At 40.5% G+C, this 18,604-nt stretch overlaps 1 long non-coding RNA gene across 5 annotated transcripts in view; it reads left to right on the top strand.

Moving 5' to 3' along the window:
- The first annotated feature begins 2,563 nt into the window (after positions 1–2,563).
- The window catches only part of LOC110599471 (uncharacterized), a 101,891-nt gene continuing 85,850 nt past the window's right edge, over positions 2,564–18,604 (top strand). For 3 of the 5 annotated variants that reach the window (XR_013423330.1, XR_013423331.1, XR_013423329.1), the window contains exons 1-2: positions 2,564–2,718; positions 4,247–4,302. This is a non-coding gene — a long non-coding RNA (uncharacterized LOC110599471). The remainder of the gene's footprint in view (positions 2,719–4,246; positions 4,303–18,604) is intronic. The other 2 variants (XR_002485469.3, XR_013423332.1) reach the window with 1 other exon arrangement.

Raw genomic sequence — 18,604 nt, 5'->3', positions numbered from 1 at the left:
ATAGCTTTATAGACTATTTAATTAATTTATTTGCAGTGTTGGAGTTCAAACCAGGGCCTCATGCATGCTAGGCAAGTGCTGTATCCCTAAGCTCCGCCTCCAGACCTTAGAGTCTGTTTGAAGTCAGGTATTGTGATGTTTCCAGTATTGTTTGTTTTGCTCAAGAGTGCTTTGTCCACCTAGAGAAGTCCTCTGATACCTTTTCCTAAAATCTGATTTGCAAGTACCCCAGCCACCAATGGAAGCATATTTCCTAGTTCAAAGTACTAATATAACACTGTTTGCATTTAGAGTCCATTGAGTTGGGTTAGTTTGAGTCAGTACACTAAACTTATCTTTTCAGGGAAGAACAAGATGTGAACATCTAAGGCTGAAGTTCAGGCCAGAGACCAGTGGCTGTTCCCAGAAGAACTTCTGCTGAGAGAGTGACCATTGGGCTGCCCTGGACATGGGATTTTATCTCTTGTTAACATTAACAATTCCCCATTGTGTAGAATAACATGCTTCGTATCTAATCACTTGTTTACATGATAAAACTCTTCCCATACTTAAAATTTTCCTAATTTTTGTTTATCTCCTCCCCCTCCCCAGTTTTCATTCTATCACACATCCAGAACAAATGAGAAATAGCGCAGGCTATTTTACAGTTCTCAGCCTCAAATGGATCAGGAGTGACACCCGCCTATGCATTTGATGTGTTTTTCTTTGAATCTGTCTTTAGGGAATGGGCTCTATCTGCTAGAGACTTTAATATTTTTAGAAATTTAATAGACTCATTTAGAGGTAAATATTTTAAACGGGCCACCCATGCGTTGCATTAACTGCACCTTACTGTGACATTATCACAAAAGCTTCAAACCTTAGGGACTGAGAAACCTTTTAACACTCTGTTTAGTAAACGTTAAACCCTTGGCTGATGATCTGAGTTCAGTCTCCCTCAGTCTAGAGCAGGCTGCTGAGGCGGGTGATATTTCAGTCATTTGAATGTCAGTCGAAGAGCACTGCACATCACTGCTGCACATCATCAGAGCCCCGGGTCATTTACACTTGTGGTTGTTTTACTTCACAGCCCAGAGCCTTCCCAGAGCTGCTGTCATTTTGACCCTGAGGCCGCCCTTCACAGCCTCCTGACTCCACTCCCAACATCCTCTTTCAAGCTGACACAGAGCAAAGGCTGACCTTGTCTCATCAACCACTTACCCACACAGACCCAATTAATCTTTGGTTGCCAGTCAATCTAGCACACTTCCCTCCTTGAATACTACAGAGTTTCACAGAGGGAGCCTTTGGCTTCATTTGTTTCCATATGAGATGAGCCGTGGCTGAAACCTAGACAGCTGCCCTATGGAATGATTTGAAGACCCCTGACGACCAAAGGTGTCATCTTATCAGAGTGTCAGGGTGTGGGAACTCACCCCTAGCCCCTTTCTGTTGCTCCTTAGGGCTTCTGTACGTGAATAAGGACTTCCTGGAATAACTAGCCAATTGCTCCAACAGGGAAGTGGGGCCCTAAGACAGAGTTCATGCACAGATAAGGGCAAAGGGATGGGAAAGGCCACACAGAAGCACTGCCTGTGGGCTAAGAAATTTAGGTTCCAAGACATTCGAAAGAACTGGGGGCCTGTAAGTAGTGACCGCCACATTGTGGGTACAACATGGTTCCCGACTCAAACCAACTGGGATCACTCAAGGTGATTAAGTTATGTGACCTGGATAGGATTTGTGGAATCTTACCACAGTGCCCACACACAGGTCATATAGATGTTATAATAAAGACAAATGCCACTCGGTGTTTAATTTGACTTTAGCCAGACTTGGCTTCATTCAGAAACACACAGAAGAAGTGTTTCTATAAAAAATGGAGGGCAGGGGTCTAGAATGTAACTCGTATCTTGCACTTTCAGCACTAAGAACATTCGAGATGCCTTTTTGAGGTGAGGCAGAACAACATGATGGAAGAGTATTGTGCAAGGAAGCAGCTCACATGACCATCAGGAAGTACAGAAACTCCACTTACCAGATACAAATATATACCCCAAAGCCACGCCCCAGTGACTCACCTCCTTCAGCTACACCTGCCTGCACTCCAGTTATCACTCAGTTAATCCCATTAGGTGTTAATTCACTGATTAGGTTAAGACTCTCACAACCCAATCATGCGACCTCTGAACCCTCTCACATTATCCCACATGTGAGATTTTTGGGGGACTCCTCACATCCAAACCATAACAAGTAGAATGGAGACTGAGATTTTGGGGGAGAGGTCTGTCTGATAAGGAAGAGGGCATTGCCTATGGACTGAGACAGCACACCTGTCACTACATCCCATTGCCACATATCTTGGGACCTATGGTATTCACAGTCCCAAGAGCAAGAGTTGGGGAATATATATTGGTATTAGGTAGATAATACCCCTACCCCACCAAGATGCCCAGTCCTAATACCTGGAATCTATGAATATATTAAATTACATGCTAAAGGAGAGTTAAGGTTGCAGATGGAATCACTAATCAGCTCTCCAGCATACGTGTGAGATTATCCTGGCTTATCTGGGAGGGCCAAGTGCAATCACAAAGATCTTTCAAAGTGGAAGAGGGAAGCAACAGAGGAGGTCAGAGTAACAACCCAAGAAGGATTTGACCCATTATTGCTGGCTCTGAAGAGGGGGAAAGGGGCTGCCGGTCAAGGAATGTGGGCAACCTATTGGAGCTGAAGAAGGTAAGAAGACAAATTCTCCCTAAAACCTACAGAGGTGAAGCAGCGCTGCCAACACCTTGATTTTAGTCTGGTGAGACTCATGTTGAACATGTAACCTGTAGAACTGTAAGATAACAAGTTTGTGTTATTTTAAGCCTTGAAGTTTATGAGAATTTGTCACAAAAGCTAGAGACGAACCAATCTGGGTCCCTTCAGAGGTGGGATCCAGGACCCCTCCCACCAGAGATGTTTTGTCCAAGGCAGTGAATCATTCTTTCAGTGCTTGAAGAGCACAGCTTCTCATCTATCATCAAAACCTAAAAGCTTCCCAGTTCCACTTCTCCTGTGGCACATAGAGTTTAAACCGGATCCCCTGTGACCACAGGCATTCAGAAGTTCTAGGTGGGAGCAGATTAATGATGGAAGGGCATCCATTATTGGAAGTCAATGTGAAACTTATCTCAGAACTTTTCGGACTACTACTTCAAAAGAAGAAATAAACATTAAGGGGATTGTTAAGGATCTGACTAGGCAGCTTTAGGGAAGAAAAAAAAAATTCACAGACAAAATGTGTCCTGTATCTCCAGTTTACCTTTATTGTTCCAGAGAATAGCAGGGATCTGAGAAGACTGTCATCTTAAAGCACAATGTGTCGAGTTAAAGATGGAGTGGCAGTATTAATGGAATTGCCTTGCTTTAGTAGGTTTAAGGCAAATCCTTAACATTATTTTCCTGCCGTTTTCTAAATTAAATTTATAAGAAATATTATGTATCCTGCTGTGCAAAGTGAAAGCTGTATTCTTGTAAAGGGCTTATAATCATATTAAAAAGCTGGAGGGTGAAGTTTGTTCATGCCATCAAAGTCACAAAGTAAAAATATAGAGTCTTATATTGTGCATTTTTATAATGGTAATACCTTTTGGGGTATATAACACCACAAAGTGCTTCACTGATATTGTTTCGTTAATCCTCAGAACATCCCCAGTGGGGAGGTATATTTTTATCTCCACTTTGCATGTGGGAAAACTGAGGCACAGCCCGTGTCAGCAATTTGCCGTGGCCTGCCAGTGGGTTGCAGCACAGCTTGCTCTGAAACTCCACGATCTCAGCCCGAAGACTATTCACACCATTCATCAGATGGCAGTCATCTTTCTAATCTACCTTTCTGCAGGTACAGAAGTAGCTCCAGGAGGACCTCAGCATCTCTCCAATTTTATCTTCAACTTCCTCAAGAAAAAAAAATCCTATAAATAGATTTTGTGTTAATTCCATATATCTGCTTAAAATACTTAGGAACAGTTAGATGCTGTAGCACAGGGCTCCAAGTGGGGGCATTTTTGCAAGGTTTGTGGGGAACATGGATGCTCAGCAGAAAGCCAGGAGGAAATTTTGGGGAGCTGAAGCAGGACTGTCCATCTAGTAAGCTGGAAGCTTCCTACAGGGGTCTGTTCACCAATAAACACACGTTTGCCCTCAGACCAAAGAATTACAGGTCATTCCGGGAGTCCTGTTCCTGCACCCAAGGTTATTCTGTCTTCTTTCTCTGCAGATTTAGATTTTGCCCCGAGTCTCACATGCCTTAAAACCAGCTGGTATGCTCTAGAGGTAAGCATATTCATAGAAATGACCAGCAACTAAAGTTAATTTTCAGTGTCCTGTCTTGTGCCAGGGAGAATCAAGAGGTCCAAATTCTCCTCCGTGTTGGTTGTATGTTTTTGAGTGATGCAGAAACCCAAGACTTCAGCCCCTTGTAAATAGCATCAGTGACAACAATAATATATAGAACATCTGCTATGTGATGGCATGGTCTTGGGGTGTCACTCCTATTGTCCCATTGGAATTATTCTGCTATCTTTTACACATGAGAAAAAGTCATTTGCTCAAGGTCGCACAACCAGGAAATTGGTGCAGCTAGGATTTCATTTCAAGTCTGAAGGGACTTCACCACCTTCAAACTACCATGAGGTCCCTCCAATATCCTTAGATGTGTGAGCTGTTCTGTCCTGCAACACAAGGGCTCTGCCAATAAGAGATGGCCCTCCCTCCACAATGATATGGTCAGTGTTGCTTGTTGTTTGTGTCTTTCTTTGGTATCCCACTACCCAGCCCGGGATGCGTGGCCCAATGCTTCTTTTGAGGCATTTTGTCCTTGACAACTTTCAATAAAAATATTAGAGTCATTGTTTCTAGTTCTTTTTCTGGGAATTTATTTAAAACAAAGATGGAAAGGTTACTTGGACAGCTATTGTTTTGTATTTCTTCCCTTCCTATGCCCACATATTGGATTTGGGTCTTTCATGTGCTGCAAATGCTCAGCTGTTCAATGATTTATTTATGCAAATAGTCAGTTGGCTAGTTATGCTGAAGCTTATCTTCAAAGTTTTCCTTCCAGGATTGAGAGAGACCATTCAGAGGTAAGGGTCTTATGTGACCTGTTCCCACCTGGACAGTGTAGCTGGTCTGATGTAGCAGTGGTATTGGTTCTCAAATAGAGTATCTACAGTGAACTTCTGTAAAGTCTTTTCCATTTCTGGATTGAGTTTTCCCAGCTCTGCCAGCACAGCCACTGGGCAGAGCCCTAGTCGGTGTTTTCCTGCTGTGAGCACCTGGGGCCTTTTGTCTGAGGCTTTCCTCTGTCCATGTGTATGGTCAGTTGGAGAAGAGGGTAGGACAGAAGTGCCAAGGAATCAATACTCCCGGGAGCTGCCCAAACCAATGATGAACTGTAATTAGTGGATCAATATCTCACCTTTATTGCATCTTAAGTGGAATAGTGGAGGGATGTTGTGTACTATCTCTCAGAGACCTCAGCAGGGCTTAACTGCTACCCATAGAAGAAATGTGATCACTAAGCCCTTCCCTCCCTCCACTGCCTCCCTTCCCCACTCCCTGCAGGTGCTTTTGAGATGACCTCCTAAATACATTCAAGTTCTGCTTCTTGAGGAGCCCAGCCTTAAGACCCCCATGCTCCTTGGACTTCTGATTTTCCTTGTCATATAAATCACTGACCCCATAGCTCCACCTTGACCTTCAAAGTGGGGAAAAGGTAAGGCTGCAGGACTCTTCTCTTTTAACTAGAGCAGGGATAATTTCTATGTATTTTATCTTTTGCCTTTACTTGAACTAAAGAATCTAAATCTATTTTTTTTTAGTTTTTTGAAGGCTTGTAGAAAATTATTTCCCCATATAAGAATTATATCTGTATTAATTTTCTATTGTTGACCTAAGAAATCACCACCAATTTGTTGTCTTAAGATCTGGAAATTTATTCTCTCATGGTTCTGGAGTCCAAAAGGCCCAAATCAAGGTGCTTTCTCCGAAGGCTCTGTGGGATTACCCTTTCTTATTTCTTCCAGTTTCTGGTGGCTCTAGGTGTTTCTTGGCTTACAGCTACATCCCCAAACCATCTCCATTTTCATATGGCCTTCTTCCCTATTTGTGCATTTTCTCTTCTGTCTCTTGTAAGGATACGTCTCATCAGATGTAGGGTCCAACTGGCTCATCCAGGTCAACCTCACCTTGATCCTTTACACAGTTCTATGTGCAAATTCTTCTCCAAAATAAGGTCCTATTCACAAGTTCCTGGTGTTAGAATATGGACAGATCTTTTTGGGAGTCACTGCTCAACCCACTATATCATCTATAGCACCTCTGACCAACAGCATGTGATCATAGCTTCAATTCGTAGTAACTGGCAACTTCTTCCCTCACAAGACAGGTGATTCCATTATTATTACACTCTAATTTACTTAAAGATAATCTTCATATGGTGCCTAAATAGGCATTTCTGTAACTCCCTGCCCCCAACCAGACCTACTTCTGCTTATGGAGATAACCATGGAAATTCAATTCTCTCCCAAATCAATTCTAATAAATAGAGCTAAGCCTGAAACATTAAGGCTTAGAGAAATGTTGAGGTTTGTGAGTTCAGGGCATTCCTTAGTACGTGTTTACTTTATGTGATAGACCATGGTGTATGGTTCAAAAGAGTCTAGAAGAGAGTTCAGGATCACCACACAGCAGGGGAAAGGACATGTAACTAAGTCATGTAACTAAGATGCACAATTTTATGCAAAACCTATCAAACAAGGTAGAAGGCAATGGAGGTCATGAAAGAGGACTAACAAAGTGCAGTGTGAGTAAGGTGATGGAGGATGTGCCTTGTCATGCTCTCTAACCTGTTCTGCACAGAGAAGCCAAAATGAGTTAAAAATAAATCTGCATGTGTTCTTCCAGATTCAAAGCTATGTAATGGGTTATTATTTTTAAAAATCCAATTCTTGTTGTGGTCTTCAATGCCCTTCCTGACTGGGACCCTGTAGTCTTCTCAGTCTGCCTGGTACACACTACTGTCTTGACAGGTAGGTACCAGGCACAAGAGCCCATGGCAGACAGCCCTTCAGACAAGCTCTATTCTTCTCAGGACATTCTCCCAGAGCCTAGAATACTCTCATCTCAATCTTTGGCTCTTCCTTTACATGTTAGTCTTAGTGCTTCTTTTATGATCTTATTTAAATTAGGTCCCCTGTTGTATTCTCTAATAGCACCTTATTCTTCATATTACTTACCACACTTTGTGATCTTGCACATATATATGTGATTACTTATTTGATGTGGACCTTTCTGTAGTAAATTTCTACGTGGTTTATCTCAGTGCTCAGAGACTAGATGTACAACAAAGATATTTATAGAATGAGTGATTCAGTAGCGAATGAATGACAGCAATTGGATAAAAGATTTCTGGAAGGAAATCTCCATTTGTAGAGAATTTAGAAGAAATAATAGAGAATGGGAAAGAATTCCAAGAGTGTAGAGAATATTGCAAATGAGAAGTTTAAGGCATGCTCTTTGGAAAATGGAAAGTAATAGAGTTCATGTTAATATGAGAAAGTGTCTTGGGCAGGGGTGGTCAACTTTTCCTGTAAAGGTCTGGTTTGTAGATACTTTAGGTCACTAAAATATGTGCCACCTACTCAACTCCACAGGTGCATTGGGAAAGCAACCATAGATAACAGGCAAATAAATGGACATTGCTGTGTCTTTGTAAAATCTTATTTACAAGAACATGCAAGTGGCTGAATTTGGCTCATGGGTTGCCGTTTGCTGACCCCTAGCCAATAATGAGAAGGAATAATGAGAAGGCTAGAATTGGAAGCTGATGTAGCACACTTGATGCTAAGCTATAAAGACAGTAAATCACTAAGTAGGTAATAGAGAGCCACAGTAGGTTTGGGAGGAAAGTGTGTGATTAAAGTGGGTGTTTTAAAAAAAAGAGTATGATTAACATGGCAGCATCCTGTGATGAACTGAATCAGAAGAACATAGAGGTACAGAAAGGAGTATTTAGGAGTCTATTGGAGTAATCTAAGTAAGAGGTGGCAAGTCTCCCCTCAAAAGCCTAGAAGTGGAGAATGGAAGGAAATTGCAAAATTATTTCTCATTTTTTATCCTGAGTGTTAGAAAATTATACAGGGTTAGTAGGGGGGAAAAGAACAAACAGGATGTCAGGAGGATTGCTTTGGTGCTGGGGGAAATGACCAGTTGAATTCCATATGTCCAATTAAGGTGTAGGGATCTTACAGATATGAGAGGATTTGGGGATCCAAAGAGAGGTCTGTGGATGAGACTTGGGTGAAAGGCTGAGAGAGTGGAGCAGGAGAGGTCTGGTGCACAAGGTCAGATCTCCAAGATGATCTTCATTTAGACACTGTGGAGGAATAAACAGGAGCTAATTGACCCAGGACAACAGAAAGCCACAGGAGATAAATGGAGAGTTTTAAGAAGGAAAGCTGAAATCAGGCCCAAGAAAATCCATCTCCAGAAAGCACACAAAGCAATAATCTGTTCCTGAAAAAAAAATTGTAAAGTATTTACAACGTGGTGCATTAGCTGGAAATCATGTAGTAACATTAGCCTGAGTGAAGCTAGTATTGGGGTTAGCACCCGCTTCTAATTCAAGAACCTGCATGGTCAAGAACATGACACAGGAGAGACATATTTATTTGCTTTCTTTATCCCAGACAGGCTTGCCATACTTCAAATGACCTGAAAAAATTCAATAATCTGTTCATTTGCTAGAGTCTCTCTCTGAGACTCCATTGATGGGTGATTAATCAGAGCAGCCAGGGCTGACGAGGGGGCATTCTCTGGGTATGTTTGAATGCCCTGATGCTAAAGCACATTATCAGAACATGAGGTCATCGTTTCCCCAGACTTGTGGTCAACACCACCCTGTTGGAGTATAACAGAGATGACTAGCCATCATATGAGGGCTGAGTGTACTGGGTTTTCCACTTCCGACTCTGAGTCCAAGGCACTGGACCACAGATTCCTGTGGTTTGGTTCACTGAGAAATTAGGGGAAGAGACCAATGATCCCAAACAACCTCTCCTGGAAAGTTCCCCGTTTGTTCTCACCTGCTGATTTCTGCACTCTCTGCAGGTGCTCTTGAATTTAAACTACTGCTTATTAGTTTCTTTGGATTCTCTTTGTGGAAAGATTTACTGTTCTGCATTTCTTGGGAGAAGAAATAAAAACTTTGGAGGCATCTTTGTGGATTTTACAATCAGGAAGTAGAAAATTGTATTTCAAAGTTGAAGCTAATGAGAGATCATCCCATAATGGATGGGATATAAGGCTCTGTGTCTGCGAAGGGAACGATGGAGGAGACAGGCAATTTGCCTGCTGCTGTTCTCTGTCACCAGAAAAATTTCAACTTTACAGTCTGACAAGGAAGGTTTGCAGCCTAGAACATGTCATACCTGAAGTGAAAAACAACTGTTACCAATGCAGGTAACACTGCATCTGATTTTCAGAGTCACCTGCCTTCAGGATAATGAGTCCATTATTTCTCTAGAATGACTTTCAATAGAATTTCCCTGTGAATACATTTCAGATTTTAACAATACTTCAGTGTTGCACCAGTAAAAGCTACTGGCCCTTAAATTGAGCTGTGCAAGTCATTTGCCATCTGTTTTCTGGTCTTTTCTATGCTGTGGGAAGATGGCCTCTATAAAGAGTTTCACTTAATCTCCCTGCACTTTGGATTCTGGTTGGTTTGTCCAATGAGAGGCACCCAAAAGGTCAAGAGCAGGATGTGAGAGGAAAAATGTGAAAAGTCAAAGAAGGATGTGAGAGAAGTCAGGGTGCCTGATCCCCATTGCCTGTCTACTCCCTACAGGACAGGTCAAAGGGTTGAACTGCTGGCCAAATGGGTTGGCTTAGAGTCTCCAGTACCAGGGTTCCTTTCTTTGCCCTTTCAGAGTCAGAGATGCTAGTCACTTTCTACTGTTGATTCCTGAGCGCTTCTCCATGCCTTGTTGGTTCTGTCATACTTGTCCATAACCCTACAAAAAGACCCTTCCCTTACCCCACTCCTAATTTTTTTCTTTTCTTTTTTTTTTGGTACTGGGGATGGAACCCAGGGGCTCTTTACCATGGAGCTGCATCCTTGACCTTTTTTATTTTTATTTATTTGTTTTTAAGACATAGTCTCACTAAGTTGCCCAAGCTAGCTAAGAACTTTAGATCCTTCTGCCTCAGTCACCAGAATCTCCTGAGTTGTAGCCATGAACCACTGTGCCTAGCAAAGCAGTCCCTTCTTAATGTCTCTTAAAACTTTAAGGGAATCATTTGTTTCCTTTATCCTCTTTGATGGAAGTAATAGTCATATTTTAACATGATCCTATTTATAAAGTAATGTAAAGATGAGTATGTGGAAACAACTATGTCCATCCCAGTCAGAATGTCAACAGTCATATTAAAAAAAATTTTTTTAATTGTTTTAGTTGTAGATGGACAGCATGCCTTTATCTTATTTGCTTATTTTTGTATGCAGTGCTAAGAATCAAACCCAGTTCCTCACACTTGCCAGGCAAGCACCCTGCCATTCAGCCCCAGCCCCAGCCCCAGTCATATTAAAAATCTTGATAGAATAATTATAAATTTCATCTGGAAGAAAAAAACAAGAAGGTAGTAATATTATGGAAAAAATTGAAAAGCAAATATAATGGCAGAGCTCATCATTTATCAGATATTAAAATTGATTATAAAACTTTATACTTGAAACAAAGTAACAACTTTGAGCAACAACAGATCAGTTAAAAAGATTATAAAGCCTTAAAATCCACACAAGAATATTACAGGAAAGTAGTTTATGAAAATGGTAATATTTCTAATCATTAGGGAAAATAATGATTATTTAATAAAAGATGTTAGGGTCACCAGCTAGCCATCTGTAAAAACTAATAAGCTGGATCCACAACCTCATTACTTATATCACAGTAAGTTGCAGAGGAATCAAAAATTTTAATGGGAAAAAAGCCAAACAATAAAAATATGAGAACACATATTTGAATATTTTTATAATATTCAAGTATGCAGGGTTCTTTCTAAAGTATGTCAAGAAAATAAATAATGGCAGAATGCATTATTATTTTTTATCATGTAAAGTACAAAATTCTGTATACTTAAAAAAAATTACCTCTATGAGAAAAAATACTGACAAAACTAGTTACTGGCAGAATTGTAGAATAAATAGCCTGAAGAATTTTTCTGCTAAACACAACTAAAAGTTCTGGATAAAAAAGCTTGGAAGGTGTTTTAATGAACTGATGATCTGGCCAAAAAGTTAAGGAATTTGCAGAAGTCAAAAGTGAAACGAAAGTGGTACCATCTACCATATGTGAACCCTGAAATAATTTTCCTTCTGAGGATGTCTGCCAGCCCTGGTGACACAGGTCTTCCTGGTTGCATACGGAGTTGGGGTCAGGAGAAAGCAGAGGCCTGAAAGTGTAAGTGAGAAATAAGCTCTGTGTATGAAAGGAGAGAACCAGAAACTTGCCTGTGACCTTCTTGGCACTAAGGGGACAGGGGATCACCTTCCCTGAGGATTTGCAGGCCTTGTGGGACTCTGCAGCCAGAGTTCTCACTGCCTGATGGAGTTGGTCCAAGAAATCTGGAGCTAGTGGTGGCCCCAGACAACTGGCAGAAACAAGCAGAACTTCTCTCAGGGCATGCAAATTCCAAACCAGGCCTAAGGAACTCTCAAAAATAATGTTCCATGGAAAATGAGCTTGGAGTCAAAAAGAAAGGAAACAAGACACCAGATGCAAGAGGCTGCAGACAGAAGCTGGCAAAATGTTCAGATCCAAGAATTATCCGACATGAACAATAAAATATTTAAGGTGTGGAAATAAAAACATGAAACGCTTAGAAATATAAGAAAAGAACAAAAGAATATTAGAAGCAACCGAGCAGATCTAGAAAAGGAGCAATAGAAGTCTATAAATGAACCATATAATAATTAATAGAAAAAACTCAGCAGGTGGGTTAAATGGAAGATTAGACACAGCTGGAAAGAAATTAGTATCCTGGAAGATAGATGGGAAGAAATGATCCAGAGTGCTACAGAGTGTCAAATAGTAAATTCAAAAGCACAGTTAAGAGACATAGAAGATAAAGTCTTGAGTGTATCTAATAGGAGTTCCAAATGATCATACAAGAGAAAAGCAATATTTGATGAGTTAATGGCCAGAAATTTTAGAATTATGGAGAGACACCAAAGCTCACATTCAAGAAATACGGTGAATCTTAGGAAGATAAGAGTGAAGTGGCAGAACCCTAAAGATAAAAAATTTAAAAGCAGCTGGTGGAATTACCTCCAAAGAACAGCAGTGAGACCCACAACTGCTGTCACAAAAGCAGCAACACACCTATGGAACAATAGCATCCTTGTGGCAAAAAAAAATTGGCAAACATAAAATATCTCAAAAAAATGAGAGAGAAAAGAAAATCTCTCAATTAAACAAAAACTAAGAGTGTTTACCCCAAATAGATAAGTTCTGAAGTAGATACAGGATGATTCTAGAAGGGCTTGATATAAGGAAGAAATGACAAATAAACATTCTGATAAATATAGGATAACCCTAAGGAAACATTAAGTTTATATAATGTGATTATAATGTCTAATGTATGGAATTAAAAACATATGGAAATAAGATAATAATATAAGCATGTAATTTTGGAAGTATAGTTGGTGTTATTTACAGAGCTTATATCACTTGGAAGAAGAGTAATAAAAACATTAAACTTTTAAACTATCAAAATAGCTAAGGTAACCACTAAACGAATAGGGCATAACTTATAGAGGAATGTGATTTAAGTGAGAAAAGTTGGAAGGTGAGATTAAAATGCATTAAGAATATAGTCACTCATCCATATATGCAGGGGATTGGTACCAGGACCCCTATTGATACAAAAAACTAGGAATGCTCAAATCCCTTTATATAAAATGGAGTAGTGTTTGAATATAACCTACACACATCTTCCTATATACTTTAAATCATGTTTGAATTCCTTATACCTTACACAATGTACATATTATATAGCAATAATACTATATTTTTTAGGGAGTAATGACAAGAAAAAGGATGGTATATGTTTGGTATGGAGGCAGTTTCTTATTTTGAAATATTTTTGATTTGAGGCTATATTAACTTATATAAGTTGGTAATTATATTTTCTGGTTCCACATCCACAAATATGCATGCATATGTGTACATAGACATGTGTGTACATACCTACACACACATATACAGAAATCACAAAGAGTGAAATAATGAACATAAAATTTAGAAAGCCCACAGAGGCAAGACACAAACTGGCCCATTGTGTGTGGTCTCCCTTAGCTGGTGGTCAGTGGAGTTGATCACAGGATGGACAACATGGTGCCACTGACAGCTGACAACAGAATATTTAGAGAGTACCTGTTCTCAGCAGCAAGTCTGATAGCTCAAGAGTCAAGGGTGATGCAAATAAGCATGAATTTAGATCCTAGAACCCCTGCCTGTTTCTTTGGTACTATTTTATCCTGGGAATCTGGAATGATCCCATGGAGGAACAGGAGGGGGGTCTTGTGAGCAAGAGAGGGGATTTCTACTGGCTAGAGAGGTGATGGTCTAGATCACATTTGACTTACAAAATTAAAGGAAGGGGATGTTTATTTGTGGAAAAAAAACTCATTCCCCAAATATTAGTAGTGATGATCTTTGGCTAAATTTTTGGTGGTTTTCAATTTCTTTACATTTTTTTAAAATAATTTTTTAGATTTTTAAAACCCAGATTGATCAATCTATCTACATTATCTGACTTTAGGATATAACAAAGGAAATTTCCTGTCATTTGAAAAGAGCAATGTTTGTAATTCTCTTGAGGTTGCCCTTACAGTATTTTTTTTGTTAGTTTCTAGCATTCTAACTGACTTTCCAAGGTAGTTCATGCTTTATAAACTATAAAGCTGCATATATGCTATTGTTATCATTATTTTTCTGCATGTGAGTCAGTGTTTGGCACTCTTTCTCCCCTCGAGATCATTTTATCAAAACAAATCTGTAATTCATGCTGTCACATCACACCATGTCACCTTATAACAGAGGATCCCTGCATTGTGGAACTTCTGTAATTATTCGTATGTGTAAATAGTGTTCTTCAAAGCAGAGTATCAGATCAGAGGAGACGCTGTGGTGAAGACCATCATTTCGCTCATTGCTTTCCCCTCCTTTGGGCACAGAGCCGGACTACAGTTCTCAGCTTTCCTTGAAGAAGGATAACTAAGTTCTCTTCCAGGGAACATCAGCAAAGCAACATCGGCCTCCACCATACTAGGTCATAAAACCTCCCAGGACCCCTAGTCCACTCTCCGTTTCCTTCGGGCTCTCTGCCCTCCCACCCACTGGCAGCCTCAAAGCCATGTGCAGAAACAGCAAAGCTAGCACCAGCCTGGGGCTCTGCCTGACCCACCTCTGCCCCCACCCCAAACCTCTCTAGACTGGGGTAAGAAACTAACTGCAGTCACATGAAGCCTGAGTCTTCAGGTGTTTTCATTTCCACCACCTTGCCCCTCTCCTGACTGAAACAGTGACATAGTCTCAAGAGTGGCTCATGAAGGACTTAAAATGAATGATTTTTTTTTTTTTTTTTTTTTTTTTTTTGCTAATGGCTTTTTGTAGAGGCCCCTTCAGATGAATCCTCCAACACTGTGGTGTCTCACCCATGAATGTCAGATTTACCTCATTAGTTAATTTGATCTCCTGGGTGCGAAACTGTTCATCTTTTCACTCAGTGTGAAACAGAGGCACACTCTGTGGGGTACATCTCAGATGCCAAAAGTGAAAGAGAGCAGTGTTTTCCACTAGACCCATTTGGTTTGTTACAGTTGCCGATGGCAGTGTGCGCTGGAAGCTGAAGCTGCAGTTTTGAAAGTGCAAAAATAGCGGCAACAAGTCTTATGTTTAGCAGAAACCAAAGGTTCAAAATGACAGTTAAAACAAAAACGAAAACTAAATAACATGTGCTGTTCGGGAATAAGCTGCAGACATTTCAGAAGTTGCCTCCTTCTAGAACAAGCCTGCTGTTTCGACTGCTCTTCTCGAGCCTATCTCAGATGTTACCCCAGTGCTGCGGAGCCTTGTATACACAGCCCACAAATCTGACTGCAGAAGCCTTGAGAAATAATATGAATATTTATTAAAGTTTTCTGGAAGGAATACTGCAGGGAAATGTTTTAAAATTCCTCTTCACTCATATACCCCAACCAAATCCCTGCAGTGTTGCACACACATCATTCCTCATGATAGTTTCTTTATATTTCTTCCTCTTTCCTCCTTTTGCTAGTCTTTCTCTGCTCTTTTCGATGTGAATGCTGCTACCATTTTTCCAGATACTCTACCCTTCACTCAATATTCTACTTCCATAGGATCGTTCAGGGAAAGGGATGGGGCTGGTAAAGAAAGAAATTGTGAGTTCTTAAGTTGTCTGCCCTCTGTTATCTGAGGGTTTTGCATCTGTGGATTCAACCAACCTCAGATCAAAAACTATTCAGAGGGGGAAAAAAAGCATCTGTAAAGAACATGTACAGATGTTCTTCTTGTTATTCCCTAAACAATATGGTGTAACAACTATTTACATAGCATCTACATTGTATTAGGTATATAAGCAATCTAGAGATGATTAAGTACACAAGAGGATGTGTGTAGGTTAAATGCAAATATCACTTTATTTAGGGGAGGTGAGCATCTGTGGATTTTGGTATCTGCAGAGGAGATCCTGAGATAGCCCCCCCCCCCCCACATATTGAAGAATGACTGCATTAATCTTTTTTTGCCCCTATCATAATGCTATCTAAGCTTTATGAGATTTTATTATTGATTGTGATTCTTTTCCCTTTCAATTTTTCAAGGGGAAGTTCTTAGTTACCCAGCAGCTCTATAGGCCATAACTAAGGGAACTGTGAAAGTTTGAGGAAGGGCAAGGCCCAGAAATTGGGGTGAAAGTTTGCTCTCTACTGATAGCAATTGCAATTCTTAGTTACCAAGTTTTGGGGTGGTGGTGGGAGGCTAATACTTCAGACCACAGGCATAAACAGTGGAGAACTGACTGAACAGCTTTGATGAATGTAAGCATTTACTTTTCCGCCAGGATTCCAATGCTGTGGAGTTCACAGAAGAGCAGTTCTGAAAGGCTTTCTTGTTCTTTGCATATGATCCTTGAGGTCAGGTACTTCCTCAGGTTAGTTGCCTAGATCTTTCCCTGAAACTCTGGAGCCGCTGCTCCAGCCCCTACACTGGCTGTGATTCTGCCCACATTGCATTCCTGCTCTGTGATCAGGAACAACGGTGGTGATGACCTGGCCTTGCTATCTTTGTGTGTCACTGAATCCCAAGGCCTTTGTTGAGAGGCTGCCATGAGCCAGCATAAGATACCTGGCCACAGTGAGAACCAAAGTCCGCTGAGCTAGCAGAGGGAATTCAGATGTCGAATGACCTACTTCATATCCCTACGGAAGAAGAGGGCCCTATGCTATAACCAAGAGCTCTAGGGGCTCAGATTTCTGTTACTCTTTTCCTTGGGCCTGAACCTTCCAATGTCAGGTGGTCCACTAGGCACCCACACCTGTCTGAGTGCTGAGTCCCTAGCAGCCCTAACAACTCCGTGTCACCCACCATCATTTCCTTTGTGACTTTTACTTGTTGTCTTTTCCCCTCTCGTCCTTCACCCCTGAAGTGAAATGAAGCTTCACATTATAGTCACCCTGGGGTCCCAGACATGGTGCTTTGAATGCTTCTGTAGTTCTTTGCTCTCTCATATTACACGCATTGAGAAGCGTGGCCACCCTGCCCTTTCAGAACAATGTTATGTTCTCAAAGCCAGCATGACATAAGCTTGTTTAGATAAAAGAGCTAGGCCCATTTTGGTAACTTCTGTTTAGCTTATTTGACTTTGGTGAGATCACATTAAAGTTTCACGCTTTCTGGGTGTGTAAAATTGATGTAGCATAAATTAGTCCACTGATCTATGCATTTTTGCGCTATTGTTTGAAAATCACTATCTCTGGGAAGCTCCCTAGTGGAGAAAACTTTGCCTGCATGGATCTTAAACAAAACACCACTGTTAATAGTTTTTATAAAAGTATACATCTATGGAGAAATGAAAGTTATCTGACATATCAGACAGAGTGGCTATTTTTACATAGCCTTTATTCTTCCTATCATTTCCAAAGAATGTACATCCCACAGTGATGTGGGTGATCTAATGGCATTTTGTACCACAGTGTTAAAAATTAGAGTGACAGACTTAATCTCACACTCTGTGGTGACTTTCTAAAATAAACACATGAAAGCATATACTGAAAATGTATCAAGTAGGAAGGTGATGTGCTTGCCTTAAATACCAAGATAATTTAGTGCAGACTAATTCTTGCAATAATTAATATAACAGATGTTCACCTTGGAATACCTTACATATAGAAGTCTTGATGCATCTAATAAAAAATTGAAGCCTCCTCATTTAATTATGTGTATTTTTATGAAGATGAAAATTTTTATGATGAACGTTTGATACCGTGAGTAATTATTAGTAATTTTCCTTTTGTAGTTGGCTTGGCACCATGTATACAACCCTCTCAAAAAAAAAAAAAAATCAATGGCTTAAGAAAAATGTATGAGTCTGTGTGTGATAGAAGCAGCATTATGCCTGCCTGGGCAGCTACCCTCAATCTCAGACCTATTTTGTGTCACCAAACAAAAAATTCATGCTGTTTTCTTCTCCAAAGCTCTCATACGTGTTGTTCCTTCTCCCTGGCGTTCTCCCACCCCTCACGCCCCTATCTGCCTACTTCTGTCCATTCTCTCAGCTTCAACCTAAGTCGCCACCCAGGAGAGCTCCCCTGACTACCATCAGCACAGCTGGCTGCTCTGACATTTTCCTCCCAAAGCCTGTACTTCCCGTGCCACACACACTCAGCCTATGCTTGTCTCCTTGGCTGGATTGTGTCCCCTCCAGGGCAGGGGGCTGCATTTGTTGAGCTTTGCATTCCCAGTATTTAGCTAAGTACCTGGCATTATTGAATGAATGGGTTTATGGTGAGGACTGACATCTGAACGGGTTATAGGGCTCCTGGGTCTAATCATGACATTTACATGTATGCAGGGAGCATAGCAAAAAGGTAAGAGTTGTCAAAGAATCAAACCAGATCATTATCTAATGGATTCTTTGGTCTTCTTTTATTAAACACATCATTCATTAATTATTTCAGACACAGTTGTAGTTCATTTTATTACTTTATGTCAAGTGTCACACAGGACAATGAATAAAGTGGTGGTTAGGAAAACACAGTTTTTGTTCTTAGTAAGCAAATCCAATAAGGTGCGTATCTGCTGCCAAGTGTGTGTACAAAGGATCATGTTGGCAGCTTCCAACTTTACTTTGGAGGGATTAAAATGTGGGAGCAAAAAGAGTGGACAGATTGAGACCTTTTAGTGCCTGTAATAATGGGGAAATCTGATTTTTAAGTTCTCTTAAAAATTAATCTGCTTATTTGTCTACCTTGGTCTATGGAATGGAAAAAGCA

This window comes from Ictidomys tridecemlineatus, chromosome 6 (assembly GCF_052094955.1).
Source record: "Ictidomys tridecemlineatus isolate mIctTri1 chromosome 6, mIctTri1.hap1, whole genome shotgun sequence".
NCBI lineage: Eukaryota > Metazoa > Chordata > Mammalia > Rodentia > Sciuridae > Ictidomys > Ictidomys tridecemlineatus.
Note: the sequence above shows the minus strand (reverse complement) of the source record. Positions and strands in the feature narration are given on the sequence as shown.